The sequence below is a fragment of the Oncorhynchus gorbuscha genome, linkage group LG06 (assembly GCF_021184085.1).
Source record: "Oncorhynchus gorbuscha isolate QuinsamMale2020 ecotype Even-year linkage group LG06, OgorEven_v1.0, whole genome shotgun sequence".
NCBI lineage: Eukaryota > Metazoa > Chordata > Actinopteri > Salmoniformes > Salmonidae > Oncorhynchus > Oncorhynchus gorbuscha.
The window spans coordinates 63455861-63469792 of NC_060178.1; positions in this window are offsets into that span (position 1 = coordinate 63455861).

Genomic DNA, 13932 nt, shown 5'->3' on the forward strand with positions numbered 1-13932 from the left:
TATGTTTAAGGGTAATGCATAATGCTAAAATCCTTTGACCTGTAAACCTGTAAAGCATTTTAGAGCAAACACTTTGAATAAACCATCTAAAACACATTTACATGTACATAAAGTCCAGATTGCTTTCATTAAGGGAATAAAAAAAGTAACATATACAACACTGTCCGAGATTATAAAATGTGTTTATGTTCATGTTTAGTTGAATGAATATATTTCCTATTCAAATACTGAAGCATAAAACAATGAATAGAGCTAGGGTCTTCACTGTAACATGTTGGGCATTTAAATGTTTTTACAGGAGAAAACATTCAGTATTTTGAAGAATTATTTAGTATTTGTGTTTACATGCAGTAGCTATTCAACGGCTGCAATTATGAAATGTGATAGTCTTGCATTCTCAACTTCATTCATCTTTAGTTTGACAATATAGTCAACATTTAGAAAACAGTGTCTGGAGATGTATTACCTTAGCTACATGAGATTTTGGGTGTTGGGCCTCACTACTGTATCCAATACAGCCACCATAACCTTTATACAGTCACAATTTGAAATCTAGAAGCATCTTGTCTTTGACTAGTAAACCCTGTGTAATTATAGGAATGTTATAGTGTATAATCATTCTAAAACGAATGGTTATATGAATATTGTCTATGCACAGATTGAGTAATATTAAGACCAAGAAATATTGTTGAAAAAAACATAATTATTTTAAGAGCCAGAATCTCGATGGGTGGAAATGAAATGGACCAAGTTTCATCCAGTAGATTCGTAGGTGTTCTAGTTGATGAAAGGTTATCCTTGAAAGATATTCACTTTGTCTTCAGCAAAGTGGTGAAGTCCATTGGTATCATCAGAAAAATTAGTGGTTTGGTTCATCAGGCTTGCTTCCCAAGACTATACTACAGCTTAATTTACCCATATATAATTGAATGCAATATTGTCTGGGCCAGTACATATGCTTCCTACTTACACAAATTACTCATCACACAGAAGAAATGTGCAAGACTATCCAGCTCCTCTAACTACTTGGCTTCATCTTCCCCTCCGTTTAAGAAACTCAATATGTTGTCTATCTACAACATGAATATACTCCAATTATGCAAATACACATACCTCCCAGACAGTCTACCTAAACCCTTCCACTGATTCTTCCAGGTTAATTCCCAAATCTAATGCATACAACACACTGTGGCACCCTTCACCCTCCTCATTGCTGCACCTCACATAGTCAATTCTCTATGAACCTTCACATTGCCAAAACATCATCATCCCTCAATAACTTCAAGCGAAGACAAGGGGTCAGCGTGACTACCCAGTAGTCTCCTCCATGTAGCCTAACTCTCGCACTCACACACACATACTCAAATGTTCTTTCTTGTATATCGAGTATATCATGTACATTTTATATGCTCTGTTTATCTGATTGAACACATTTTTGTAGTATTTAGATTTGTATATTGGTTTTGTGGTGTGGTTTTCATTTAAGCCCCTTTGAGTTTCCAACCTCACCTGCACAGTGTTTTTGGAGTTGTTAAAAAATATATACTGTTAGGTATAAGGTTAAATCATCCTCAAAGCTCTGCTTATAGGAATATCCTAAAGACTCCAATTTGTTTGCAAGGTATTTAAACTCGTCTGGCAGCTACTTACACCTTAGCTCTAAAATTAGTTAATGGGGGAAATTAGGGGGAAGAACTACTTCAATTTTTTTCAGACACTGATTTGGGAATTAAAGCAGTCTGGATGTGGCTATTTCATAGTTTTACATGACATTTTTAACTGGCATGCCTACTTTAGAACAATAAATCATTGGACAAATTGATGATTAATGTAACTCCATCAAAATGTTCGGACATAGACCACTGTGAATGCAAGTGAGAAAAATGACATCTAAGCTGGACTACTCTTTGGGTAGAATACCCAAAATGCTCTCCACTGCCCCGTATTCCCAAAGAGCTGATGTGTAAATAGCACTAACTATGATGGTTGCTATATGTCAATCAGAATATTTAATTTTGCATTTGGATGGTGAATTTGTTGCCTTGGTACAAATGTGATGTTTTTCTTTAAAGAGGTAAGGAGCCTCAAACAAACCGTGACAAAGACCTGGCAGAAAGGGATCAAGGACAGACGATAAAATATGGCCACGGTTTTCAATGATCATGGCGTAATAGCTGCAGTAGCATCTGGAGGTCTGTGACTAGTGAGGCTCTATCGCCCTCCTGTGGCCATCCCCATTCCCTGTGGTGATGATTATGAATTTACATGGGGGGGGGGTCCTTCATAATTGATGTCTCTGAAACAGAATATCACAACTGTGAACAAAGATAAGAGTAATAGAGACTTTTTACAAAGTATTTACAGATTATTGGTAAAAACATTTGTATTTTGGTATACAACAGAGGGGTGGAGCATGTAAGGAAATGTAACATCTCTTAAATTATCCTCAAACAACATTCTAGAGACAAGGACTGACATTCCATGACATCCAAGAGGGGGGGGGGGAAATGTGACAGAACGGAGTGCTCTGGCGGGGTTTGAGCATAGACTGAAGGATTCAGATGTTGTGAATCCTTCTTCTTGCAGAGTGGAAGGTATAAACACTATGTAGGGGAGGCAAAATGGGAGGACCCACTGTTTTCAGGCTCAGGCATGTCAAACTCAAGAAACCAGAAATCCAAATGTTTGTTTACGTTCTTGTTGTTTGTAAAACAACAGCCAACTTTCCAGGACATAGACGACGCACTAGACGACCAGTTTTGATAACCTTTAGCCGTACCCTCATCCTACTCCTCCTACTCCTACTCCTTAACCCAGGCCCTGTGTGTCCCCAGGCTCTCTCATTTGTTTACTTCTGTACCTGAAAAAGCCTTGGTTTCATGCTTGTTAACATCAGAAGCCTTCTCCCACTGCTTTAGCACACTCCGCCAACCCTGATGACCTTGCCGTGTCCGAATTCTGACTTTGGAAGGCCACCAACAATTCTGAGATTTCCATCCCCAACTACAACATTTTCCGTGAAGATAGAACCACCAAAGGGGGAGGAGTTAGCCCGTAAAGTTCTATCATACCTTCCAGGTCTATGCCCAAACAGTTCGAGCTTCTAATTTTAAAATGAATCTCTCCAGAAGTAAGTCTCTCACTGTTTCCGCCTGTTTTAGATGTTTTAAAACACTTCTGCGGGCAAGCCTTTCTAATCGACCTGGCCCAAGTATCCTGGAAGGATGTTGACCTCATCCCGTCAGTTGAGGATGCCTGGTTGTTCTTTAAAAGTAATTTCCTCACCATCTTAAATAAGCATGCCCCTTTCAAAAAATGTGAACTAAGAACAGATATAGCCCTTGGTTCACTCCAGACCTGACTGCCCTCGACCAGCACAAAAACATCCTGTGGCGGACTGCAATAGCGTCGAATAGCCCCCGTGATATGCAACTGTTCAGGGAAGTCAGGAACCAATACACGCAGTCAGTCAGGAAAGCAAAGTCTAGCTTTTTCAAACAGAAATTTGCATCCTGTAGCTTTAACTCCCAAAAGTTTTGGGACACTGTAAAGTCCATGGAGAATAAGAGCACCCCCTCCCATCTGTCCACTCCACTGAGGTTAGGTAACACTGTTACCACTGATAAATCAACGATAATCGAGAATTTCAACAAGCATTTCTCTACGGCTGGCCATGCTTTCCTCCTGGCTACCCCAACCTCTGCCAATAGCTCAGCACCCCCTGCAGCGACTTGCCCAAGCCTCCCCAGTTTCTCCTTCACCCAAATCCAGATAGCAGATGTTCTGAAAGAGCTGCAAAACCTGGACCCATACAAATCAGCTAGGCTAGATAACCTGGACCCTCTCTTTCTAAAATTATCCGCCGCCATTGTTGCAACCTCTATTACCAGTCTGTTCAAACTCTTTCATATCGTCCGAGATCCCTAAAGATTGGAAAGCTGCCGCGATCATCCCCCTCTTCAAAGGGGGTGACTCTTGTCACGGCTTCTCCTCTGCAGTGCAGGGGCGGTTTCTCCTGCAGACAGAGGAGGGTCGTTAGTGATTGGAGTCACCTGGGCTCTAAGTATTTAAACTGTGTCACTAATCACTTCTCTCTCTCCGCTCCTCCAGGTATGAACCTGTTTTGTTTGTTCTTTTGTAGTTTTGCATAGTTTTCACTCAGTCACACACATAGATTCACGCATCCATGCACTTTACATACACCTTACATTATGATACTTCCACACTTCATTCATTTTTCTTAGTTTTGTTTACAATAAAGATTTTTTTAAATTGGCCTATACCTGTTGTTCGCGTCCCCTCATTTTTGCCACAGGCTATGAGCCGGCCTGTGACAAGTGGGGGCTCATCCATAAGTTAAAGTTAATTGTACTTTAGTCTTATTTTAGTTTACTTTAACGTTTTGTTATAGTTGGTTAAGGTTTTGTCTAGATTGTCTTTGTATTATTATTGATATGTTTGTTTATTTGTAATTAGGCTTATTTGGTTATTGTTTTGTAGTTAACTTGGGTTAGTTTAGTTCAGATTGCCAAATTCTTTTGTTGGAGGGGATGTTTTGGTTATGAGGCTATGAGCCGGCCTGTGACACACTCTAGACCCAAATTGTTAGACCTATATCCATCCTGCCCTGCCTTTTTAAAGTCTTCGAATGCCATGTTAATAAACAGATCACTGACCATTTCGAATCCCACTGTACCTTCTCCGCTGTGCAATCTGGTTTCCGAGCTGGTCAGGGGTGCACCCCAGCCATGCTCAAGGTACTAAAAATATCATAACCGCCATCAATAAAAGACAGTACTGTGCAGCCATCTTCATCAACCGGGCCAAGGCTTTCGACTCTGTCAATCACCGTATTCTTATTGGCAGACTCAACAGCCTTGGTTTCTCAAATGACTGCCTCGTCTGGTTCACCAACTACTTCTCAGAGTTCAGTGTGTCGGAGGGCCTGTTGTCCGGACCTCTGGCAGTCTCTATGGGGGTAGCACATGGTTGAATTCTCGGCCGACTCTTTGCTCTGTATATAGCAACTATGTTGCTCTTGCTGCGGGTGATTCCCTGATCCACCTCTACTCAGACGACACCATTCTGTATACATCTGGCCCTTTGGACACTGTTAACAAACCTCCAAACAAGCTTCAACGCCATACAACATTCCATCCGTGGCCTCCAACTTCTCCTAAACTCTAGCAAGACTTAAGTGCGTGCTTTTCAACCGTTCGCTGCCCACACCCGCCAGCCCGACGAGCATCACTATTCTGGACAGCTCTGACAACTACAACTACCTAGGTTTCTGGCTAGACTGTAAACTCTCCTTCCAGACTCATATTAAACATCTCCAATTCCAAATTAAATCTAGAATCGGCTTCCTATTTCACAAAGCCTCCTTTACTCACGCCGCCGAACATGCCATCGTAAAACTGACTATCCTACCGATCCTCAACTTTGGCGACGTCATTTACAAAATAGCCTCCAACACTCTTCTCAGCAAACTGGATGCATTGCTACTATGGGTTATTTTAATGCCTTTCCTCCTCACGCCATTTGCACACACTGTATATAGACTTTATTGTTTTGTCTTCTGTTTTATTGACAGTACGCTAGTTTATTCTATGTGTAACTCTGTGTTGTTTGTGTCACACTGCTTTGCTTTATCTTGGCCAGTTCGCAGTTTTAAATGAGAACTTGTTCTCAACTAGCCTACCTGGTTAAATAAAGGTGATTTTTTTTTTTTTATTACATTTCTTATATGGGCATGTTATATGGTAGCTATCTAATTTAGCTTGATCAACAGGATGGGTCTTAATCAAATTTTAAGATTTGTTTTTTTATGACTCGATTTGCACCAGCCACTTTCAATGCAACATACCGAAACAAAACAAACTATGCAAGAGATTTTCTTGAAGGCAGAACACAACGGAATAGGATTTTATTGCATTGACAGGCACATCTCAGCCAGTACTCTACAGACCAGTGCTGCATAACCAATCAGCGCTGCCGTATCCCTATATTTAAATAGACCATTGCCATATATGGATCTGTTGGTTGGTGTGAGCAGAATAAAATAATGAAGAAACCTGAGCGAAGAGGCGCTACATTCTCTGAAAAGGCTAAAGTCAGACCCTACTATTACCATTCGACGGGCAGATAAAGGTGGAGCAACAGAGGTTTTGAACACTACTGACTGTTTTTCAATGAAAAAGTCCATTGTCAGTCTGAAACTTCTACATGTCACTATCCTCTGATCCAACCTCCACCTAAAATGAACAGATCAAAGAGACATTGGTGGAAGCAGTGAAACATAACATCATAGATGAAAAAGCACGAGCATTCTTGTATGTACAACATCCCCGCATCCATCTGTTCTACACGGTGCCTAAATTACACTAGAATATGGACAATCCCCCAGGCAGACCTATCGTGTCAGCGATTGGTAGCAGAACTGAAAACATCTCACACTGTGTCGACCACCTCAACTCTGCTATCTCATCTCAAAAGACACAGGTGATTTTCTAAAACTATTGATTGAGATACCAGAACAGGGTTTCCTAGTGTCTTTCGATGTCTAGTCCCTGTACACAGTCGTTCCTCATGAGTTAGGAATTTAACATTGTGTCCATTTCCTTGACTTGAGAACAGATCCCAATATCTACTTCCTGCAGCGTAGCGGGACAGCCATGGGCATAAGGGTGGCACCAAACTTCGCTAACCTACACCTCGGGTATGTTGAAAAAGCTCACATTCTAAATGAGACTTCCCAACACTTTTTTACGAGAACCTGTTCATTTGGAAACGTTAGATTGATTACATTTTTGCTGTTTACAAAGATGACTTAAAGTCCATGAGGTCCTTTCACCAATTTCTGAATCCCATTACAGGAAACCTGCGTTGCACTATGGAACATGACGAGGGACATCCTGGACGTACATGTTACTGTACCACTGGTCAACTGCTGTTGAATACTTATCGTTACTAGTGAGATTCCAGTAAACAATCCTATTATATTGTGACATGTTTAAAAGTTGACAGTTATTACAAATAACCTGTCAGAAGCTGCATGACGAGCAGTTTATTTTCAGCCAATCAAATTTGAATATTCTATCTTAGTCCCTCTCCTAAACTCACATTCTACACCAGTGGGCGCATGTTGACAGGGAGCTAGAACGGAACTTGAAGAGCTACCACCATTCTATGGAAGAAAAAAAGAGTTTCAATTCGTCGTGAGAAGTTGTATAAAACTGAACTAAAACGAGAACCGGATGTCACTCGCTTATCTATCCGAACGTAATGTGAAGGGGTTGAGGGAAAGATTGATGCCAGGATTTGGGGAGTTTTCATAAGGAGAATGAGCTGTTAGCGATTAGACTAGCTAAGCTATTGCTAGCATTTTGTGCGTGTTCATACCGAACTAAGCATATACACAAGCCATTAACATTTAGGCTAGCTCAGCTATTGATCAATTGAAATAGCAATCGTTAGTGATCATGCTAATCATGCATGGAGAAGTAATAATCTAAATAATCTATCAGTTCATACTGAACCAATCATATGCACAAGCTGTTAACATTTAGGCTAGCTCAGCTATCAGTCAATTGAAATAGCCATCTTTAGTGATCATGCTAATCATGCATGGCAAACTATTTTAGGTTTTAAACTTTTATAAAATGTGATTAGCTATTATCATAATCCATTATGGTACACAGTTGTGTTTTAGATTACTTTATAAGAAATTATGTATAGGTGTAAGGGTTTCACTCAGTTGGAAATAGGGGAGAAACGTCCTCCCACTGTTAGAGCCGAGCTCTATTGCTGCGTGAGTAGAACTGATTGGAGCTAAAGAATGGTGTTCTTTACAGGAGAAGGAAGGAAGGATCCAACATTACTTTTCAGTTAGTGCTTCAAGAAGAGCTGAGAGCAGTTGCATTGAATAGTCTGCATGATGATATGGGCCATATGGGCATCGAGCGCACGCTGGATCTCATACGATCATGGTTCTACTGGCCCAAGATGTCAATGTCTGTGGGGGAGAAGATTAAGACCCGTGACCACTATGTGCAACGTAAAACCCTCCCAGAGAAAGCTGCACTAGGAGTTAGCATTAAGACCAGCAGGCCTTTTGAGCTAGTATATATGGACTTCCTTTCTTTTGAGCCTGATCATAGTAACACAAAGGAGTTACTGGTAATTACAGATAATTTTATCAGATACGCGGTGGCCATACCGACTCCCAACCATAGAACCTGCTCCGTTGCAGTCTCTCTGGGGCCACTTCATTGTGCACTATGGCTTTCCTGAGCTCCTCCACAGCAACCATGGTCCTGATTTTGAATCACAAACAATCAAAGAGCTGTGTGAGATTGCTGGAATCAAGAAAGTGAGATCAACGCCATATCATCCAAGAGAGAATCCTGTTGAGCGTTTAAACAGGATGCTCCAGATTATTGGTACTCTGAGGATACATGACAACTCACTGGCGGGACTTGGTTAAACCACTTGTACAGTTGAAGTCGGAAGTTTACATACATTTAAACTCAGTTTTTTCACAATTCCTGATATTTAATCAGAGTAAAAACTCCCTGTCTAAGGTCAGTTAGGATCAGCACTTTAAAGAATGTGAAATGTCAGAATAATAGAAGAGTGATTTATTTCAACTTTTTATTTATTTCATCACATTCCCAGTGGGTCAGAAGTTCACATACACTCAATTAGTAATTTTCTATAAGATTGATGTCAGGGCTTTGTGATGCCCACTCCAATACCTTGACTTTGTTGTCCCTAACCTCTTGAAGCTAGGGGGCACTATTTTTATGTTTGGAAAAATAACGTTCCCAAAGTAAATGGCCTATTTCTCAGGACCAGATGCTAGAATATGCATATAATTGACAGATTAGGATAGAAAACACTCTAAAGTTTCAAACTGTCAAAATATTGTATGTGAGTATAACACAACTGATATTGCAGGCGAAACCCTGAGGATGAGACGCATTCAGATTCTTATGACTTCTAAGTTCAAAAAGACAAGAGACTCTTAGGTTTACCAAGGTCTATGATACTCACAGGTTGAGAACATCAAGGAGGGTTGCTATCGAGGAAAAGCATGATGAAGTTACGGCAGACCAAGATGTCCTTGCAGAAGAAGTTGGAACAGTACATCAGACTGACAACTTACCTCAAAAACCTGAAACCCCTGACAGAGAGAAACAACTTACCTGAACATTCTGCAAATCCTCACAAATAAGCTTCTCCCATCATAGACAAAGAGTTAGCTGTTTTCTCTTACATGTCTGAAAGTGATGAAGAGACAAAGAACACAAGGGATGATGTCCATGTTGAACCTACTTCAGTTGACCCTGTATCTGTGGAGAAAAATAATAGTAACCAGCAACATGATGAAACCCAATATTCTATCTTAGTCCCTCTCCTAACTTTACGTTCAACACCGGTGGGTGCTAACATGTTGAAAAGGAGCAGACCACGGAACGTGAACGTGAATAGCTACCGCCATTCTATGGAAGAAAGACTAAGTTTCAAATCGTCATGAGAAGTTGTATAAAACCCTTACTAAAAAGAGAACCTTATATTAACACTCACTAATCTATCCGAACATGCTGTGAAGGAGTTGAGGGAAAGTTTGACGCCAGGATTTGGGGAGTTATCATAAGGAGAACGAGCTGTTAGCGATTAGGCTAGCTAAGCTATTGCTAGCATTTTGTGCGTGTTCATACTGAACTAAGCATATGCACAAGCCATTAACATTTAGGCTAGCTCAGCTATTGCTCAATTGAAATAGCAATCGTTAGTGATCATGATAGTCATGCATGGCAATATTTTAGTTTTTAACCTTTTATAAAATGTGATTAGCTATTATCAGAACCCATTTCTTTTACACAGTTATGCTTTAGATTGCTTTATTAGAAATGGTGTAAGCACTAGTACTTTCCATTTGCCCAGGGTAGTCTATTGTTCAGTCCACATGACCCTGGTGCTTTAATGGTGTAAAGTCCTTTGCATTGCCCAGGCTAGTTTATTGTTAAGGCTTTTGCTGTAATTAAAGCATTTTGACTACGTTTTATTTTCTTATTCCTGTAAGAGATTATGGATTCTGTTCCACCAAGGATGGCGAGCCACCCGAACCCAGGACATCGATAAGAAAATTTGAACACATAAGGAAGGATGCATAAGGAAGTGCATTGGAGATGGTGTACCCATTGTGACTTTTAAACCTACCCTAACCAGAAACCGTGGATTAGTGATGGGCATTCCGGCTCTTTTCAGTGCGCCTCGGCTCACCAAAAAGAGCCGGCTCTTTTGGCTCCCAAACGGGTCTGTCAGGATTTGGCCATGATTTGGCCACTAAATGCCCCCATTGTGTTTTTTTGACCATTTTTGTTTTCCCTTGTTTCCAGTTATTTGCACCTGTGCCTCGTTTCCCTTGAATGTATTTAAACCCTTAGTTTTCCTCAGTTCTTTGCTCTGTGTTTTAATGTTAGCACCCAGCCCTAGCGATGCTGTGAACATTTGTTACTCCAGTTGGACTCTCTTGTGGTACTCTGTTTTTGTTCTCGTTTATTTATTTTTGATGATCTTTTGAGGCTTTTTCCCTATTGTACCTACCACCTTGTGGATTTACCTTTTGATTTAGAGGATTACCTTTTTCTCTTGGAATTACTTTTGACGTTGTGGATTTATATTTTTGCCTGAAGAACCTTCCTTTTTACTTTATTAAAACACCGTCTCAAGTACTGCTGTGTCTGCCTCATCTTCTGGGTTCTGCTGACTATTAGTGGCTCAGTTTGCTAAGGGACTGTTTCTCACACCGGAGACCCGAGTTCGTAACCGGTCCTGACAGGGTCTTTAAATTTAAAAAAATTCAAGTCAAATAGTTTGACTATGATTGTTAAAATAATTCTAATTAAATTATTAAATGAAATCATACTCTACCTTAACCACAATGTATTTAAAAATGCATTGGTTTGTTATGAAAAATAATGCTATTAAACATTTGCATTTAAGGAACTTTTGAATGTATATAAACGATCTAAACAGTATAATAGAATATTGCACCATTGCACCAAAAATAAATAACAATTTGCAAAACTGCAGCATCCTACAAATTGAAATAAATGTAAAAAAGAAGGATGCTATTACACCTGCATTTAAAGTATAACTTTTTTAATGTGTATATTAACATTTACATTTACATTTAAGTCATTTAGCAGACGCTCTTATCCAGAGCGACTTACAAATTGCAAGTGCATATTAATGTAACAATTCAAAACAAATAGTCTGAACAATATAATAAAAGAATATTGCACCATATCAAAGAAAAATACATAGAAATGTGCAAAACTGCAGCATCCCACTTAAAACATTAAACGGGTCCCTCTTTTCTCTCTCTTCGTTATTGCCATGTTATAACCAGCAGCACACAGCAATACTGATCACATTTTGGAGGAGGGGCTCCTCCAAATAGGATCGGAGCTCCATTATGGCATCTGCTGAGGGATTCCTTCGTGCTGCATCCCCAGTTGCTCTCTCGTAGAACAGCATCCAAACAGCAGACATTTGTGGCACTACTGCTGGTGCTTCTGCTCCATCTGATCCCTCTTCTTCCTGGTGCCTGAGCCAGCTGACTGCTGGGGCTGTCCCTCCCTGCTGCTGAGGTTATTTTTTGAAGAGCCTCATCAATCGCTCTGGCATCACTGAAGGCTAACTTCTTAAACCTGGGGTCATGAACATAGGGTGTCCATCAACTCTGTCACATGTCCTGTGTTTACATTTGTTTCTCTCTGGCGGCTGGCTGTGACTCGCTGCAGACCCTTACACAAGAGTATAATTTTTGAGGCTGTCACATAGCTGAAAAAAGAGAACAGTAACTTATTAGTTTTGTCTACTGATACTACATTCTCATCTACTGCTCATATACATGTGTAATACTTGATTAAATAGTGATGTAGTAATAACTGCTTACTGTACCTCTCTCCACTGATCTCCACAGTGACCTGCTCAAAGGGTTCCAGGACTCTGCACACCTCCACCACCACCTTCCATTCCTCTTGGGTCAGAGCATCAACAGGTGCATTGACAATGGCCAAGGTAGAGATGATGGCATCCTTTGACTCAAGAAACCGCTTCAACATATAACATGTTGAATAACACCTTGTAGTGCAGTCTTGTTTAGGCCTCAGCTGAAGCATCCCCATCTGGCGTTGTGTAGACTTTCGTTTTTTCAGCACCTACTTTGCTCCTGTGCATGTATTCCACAGCTGTTTTCACTTTGTCCACAATGGGCTTCATCACCCTCAGAGCATCTCCAAGACATGGATTCAAAATGTTCATGGCTTTGGTTATGTTAGCTGCATTGTCGCTAACACAACAGACCACTTTTCCATCTACTTTCCTTTCTCTGGCCACTCTCAACAGTTGCTGTGCCATGTTCTCTGAGGTGTGTCTGTCACTGAACTCAAAGCAGTCCAGAAGATAGCTAGACCTAAAAATCATCAGTGAAGTGACATGTAACCGACATGTAAGAAGTGGTTACTCTTGATATCCAGCAGTCAGTGGTAAGGCAAACTGCAGTAGCTTTTAATCTCTTTCCCGCGCTGAAGCCTGTGTGCTCTCGTACAGTTGTGGAATAAGTGATTTTGAAATGGTTTTACTGTGTGGAATTGTGTACATTGGATTTAGACTATTGCTATAATTTCTGAAACCTCTGTCCTCCGATCGAAAATGTCTGGAAATCGGTGGCAATTATTGCAATATCAATTTGGCCTTGTTTTGCTACAGATGTAGACGTTTGGCATAAACTGGTCCATAGAAGACTGCGTTGCTGTGGGTCATGGTCTAGGCCTATTTGACTGAGTGGATACATCTCCACGTGGGGAGGTGCTGGCTCCACTATCACTAGCAGGCCCGCTAGTTTCTCGAAGCTTCGATACAGCTAGCTTCACAGTTGGGTGCGCAGTTCGCATATGCCGGTGTAGGTTGTGTGTAGAACCGGCTTTATATGAAATGTTGTTTTGGCAAATTCTATACTGTGCTCTAACATTGTCTACATTATTAAAATGCATCCAAATGCTACTGTGCGTCTGACTCATTTTCCAGCTGTTGTCCTTCCTCTCGCTCCCAACGTTCACCTATCACTACCGTGGATAGATGGTGCGCAAAACTGAAAGTGCGAACCACAGCATTCAACCATGGAAAGATGACTAGGAATATGGCCGAATATAAACAGTGTAGTTATTCCCTCCGCAAGGCAATCAAACAAGCGAAATGTCTGTATAGGGACAAAGTGGAGTCGCAATTCAATGGCTCAAACACGAGACGACCAAGTATTTGATACACTGCCGATTTTGCAGGTTTCCCTACTTACAAAGCATGTAGACGTCTGTAATTTTTATCATAGGTACACTTCAACTGTGAGAGACGGAATCTAAAACAAAAATCACATTGTATGATTTTTAAGTAATTAATAAGCATTTTATTGCTCACTAGCTCACTAACTGCTGTCCAAACCAGTTGTTAGACCTCTGATGTTTATTGTTGCTATCCCTAGTTTTGCTTATCCCTGTTTATTTTTCAACACACAACATATTCAACATGAATTATATAGTAGTGGTTGTAAATCAATTACATCTACCGTACTGGAAATTAAAAAAGCTTGTCTAGTTTTCCAATTGTTGTTTACTGGTTTCACTTCTGTATTTCATCATTAGGTGGAGACCTTGACCACAGCACACCGCACCCTGAGTACTAACCTGTATGGTCTACCACACTCTCTCATTAGCACCACCAGCTGAAGAGTTTTCTCCCTAATTGTGCTCCCAGTGCCCTACATGAACTTGTCCATTCCCTTTGTGATTATTCTGAAGCATGCCATTGAAGGCCGAAACATCAATCTAATGTAATTAATGTTTATTAATTTATTAATGTTTA